This window comes from Pinus tabuliformis, chromosome 8, assembly GCF_031772625.1.
Source record: "Pinus tabuliformis cultivar Carrire ecotype Pingquan chromosome 8, CPIR1, whole genome shotgun sequence".
In the NCBI taxonomy this organism is placed as follows: Eukaryota; Viridiplantae; Streptophyta; class Pinopsida; order Pinales; family Pinaceae; genus Pinus; species Pinus tabuliformis.
This window is the reverse complement of record NC_142294.1, coordinates 784,656,057-784,659,574: the sequence shown is the minus strand read 5'-3', so window position 1 is coordinate 784,659,574 and position 3,518 is coordinate 784,656,057.

Genomic DNA, 3,518 nt, shown 5'->3' with positions numbered 1-3,518 from the left:
CTAATGCCTTCTTTTATTTCTATAAAAAATTCTATTATGCATTTCACTTCTAGTTCTAAGGAAAATGGTTTTGTTTTTTGAAATGGACCCTTGATTTGAAGCTTTTGTGGCATTTATTTGAATTTTCGATCGTTATATTTCAACCCAAAATAGGAGGTTTCAATTAGTACCTCTATGTGGGTCTAGCATTCCTTCTCACTTCTCAATATACCAAACTTGAAAACTTTGGAAATGATGAGTAAATCTTTAGGTAGATACATACATAGCATTCAATAAGATGAAAAATATGATTTTGATAGCTTATATATAGTAATTAACTTGTATAAGGGCCTCCTCGATGTGTTCAAACTCCAATTTATGTCTAGATTCACCTAAAAAAATGGACTACGAACAATTATTGTTTCAGTGCAATTTTTTTCATATGAATGGAAATTTTTCCTAGGACTACTTCTTGATGTTTGAGAAACTCTCCTAGGTGAAAGAGATAGTGAAAAATAAGAGCTTCACTCTCAGGACAAATGGTGGTCAAATAAAAAAATTGGTAGTAACAAAAAAGGAAAAGGGGAAAATTATCAAATCATGGCACTACTAATAGATTCACTATTTTGGGTTTAGAAAAGCAGAAGGGTGTACGCAACAAAAACGAAACCTCCAACCCCTTCTCAAAATGGAAGAAGGAGAAATGCTAATGTAAGGCACTCTCATATATCTATAGCACCAAGTCCAAATTCAAGGCACAAATAAATTATAGCAAGCAAAATATTCAATAAGGTTGAACATTGATGAGAACCTTGATGGTTGCAAGGATGGTTCATAATAATCCCTCACAAACACAATTGAAGGATCTCTTAGAAAAGTCTCTGAGGGATCCCATAAATATGGGCCAACTCAACTTTCTAATGATAAAGAGGGACATGGATGTTTTATTCAAGGTATAGGGTTGTAGAGTGAATCAAGAGTGAAAATTCATTAAGTAGACTAGAAAACAAGAGAAAAATAGTGAAAATGCAATGGGAAATAAATCTACAAATTTTATGAGCTTATGATGAGGATCCCAAAAAAATTCAAGTTTGGAAATTCTATCATGAAATCCTGGGTTTAGGCTGTAATAAAAAAATGGAACTGCAAAATTATTAATAAATGATGAAAAAAACACAATATCTTCCTCATAACCAAATTGTGCATTATTTTTTGGGATAGGCGGAATCGAAAATTAGTTCAAAATGGTACTTGCATGAAATGGGGTTAATTCTAATAACCAATGTTATAACCATTAGGTGTACCCATGCTACTCGATAAGAATGACATAAGATTTATTGAGGTTTGAACCAATGAGGTGGTAAGGAGTTCCTTAATAGTGCACCCTATTTCCAATTGATCTATATCTAAGTGGCAATGAAATTGTACAAGTTATGGTTAAAGAATCCAATGCTTTTTCTAGAAAATAATGTCAAAATATTCGAAGGTCTTGCAGGGGAGCTTACAATGTTTCGGAAAGGACATGTGATTAAAGCGAATCACTAGATGATTATGGGTTTTGTTGTTGAGGGAATAGATTATATGGTCCAAATAACTAAATTCTAATCTCCATACTATAATAGGGAAAAAAGGGCATGTTGGGACTCTTTGAAAGTCTCATTGGAGGAACTTTGATAAGAATATTGAATCATTGTTGAGGAATTTGATCTCATTTTGGATGAAAATGAGAAAGGGTTATTGGTAATGGGAGGGGGGAGGGGGCATTCGGATAATAATATCAAATCATTTTTGAGGAATTTAATCCCATTTTGGATGAAGATGAGAGACAATTGGTAGTTGTTTCACTGGGAGGGTGAATATATTTGAGGCACATTCAAAGAGATTGTAGTAGATAATATCTCTAACTATGGTAATTGGATTTAAGAAATATAATGAAATTAACATGGTCAAAGAAAAGGGTAGGTCTACACATTTTAGAAGAAAGGTTACATGAATTCCTAGTTTGAGACTTTCCTAGTAGAGCATGCCTCCTTAACCTTATTCATTCTCTTTATTTCCATATTTTAGGACAAACCTATGACCCTATTAATTGGAAAAACAAAGGATTTGGGTCCATTTCTAGTGAGATATAATATTTCTTGGGTTGGTTAACAAAAACTCAACACATTGGTTTAGAATAATATCTCATAAATCACACACAAAAATGCGGAGAGAATTATGGATTTTAAGTAGGTCAAATTTGTTTCATTCAGATACTTCAACACTTAAATTTAATGGTGAATAGGGATAAAGGAAGTAGGAGAAAGTGATGAAATTTCGAGAGTTTCCACAATAATACAAATTCAATATTTTCACTTTGAATTTGAGGTTCCTTTAATTTATTTCTTGTAGAATTTTAGTCATAGGGATGAATTTGAGATATACATTACAATGGTGTATATTTCAATTCTATCCAACTGATTACATAATATGGGCCAAAACAATAATCACGAATTGATTGTACTTCAAAGGAACAATGTTTTCACCACTTAGGGCATACTTCTAAATATGAAAAAAAATACTAGATTTATTACAACTATTAATATAGCCACTTAGATTTTATGTGTTCTTAAATTCAGTTAACAAAATATTATCATTTTTATGTAAATAAAATTGTGTAAGAAACTCTTAGAAACTACTCAATCATCATGAGAATGTAACTTGAAAATCATATGTTTAAGTACACATATTTTTGGAAAAAAGACATGCTTCATATATACATAAGATGGAGTTATAAGTTCATACCAATATCTAATAGAATTTATCACATGTGATGCTTTCCAAATCCTAGCTAGAGCATCCACCATAAATAACAAACCCTGGCTCACAACTCTTATCTAAGAATTTCTCCCAACCAAAGCTAGTCACTCAACCAAACATCTAGAAAATATACACGTTGGCAATTCCTCTTTGGCACCTGTACTTACATCACACAAGTGTACAGGAAAAAAAAAACTCTTTCATCTTCTCCACATCTATCACTCCAAGTAGCACTAGGTTTCCAATGCCACAAAATCCTAGTGATTTTCTCTCATAGGAACCATAAGAACAAGTCCTCTCTTTTCTTCTCTAGAATTTCTCCCAAACCATTTCATCCCTTTTCTTCTTATTGAAAAACCATAACCCTAACTCCTATCTTGCATAAACCCAAGAACCCTAGTGCTTGAGACCTAAGAGTAAAGCACAAAGAAGAAGTAAAAGTGAAAGAAACAATTTATGTCACTCCTCTAAGAAAACTAAATAAATATTTTATAGGCCAACATGCAAAGCACTCCAACTCTAATGAACACATGTCAAGTTTTAAGGTAGGAAAATCCATAAAGAAAGGGTCTCAACTGAGTAGTACATAGTAAGTTACCAACATTCCTCTTCTAAAGGTATCCAACAATTGAATACTCTCTGCTAGACCACACACGCAATCATGTCCACCACACCTCCATCACCACTACTTAACCCAAGCTTACAAAACTCAAGCACAAGCCTTTAATTAAGAATCCAAG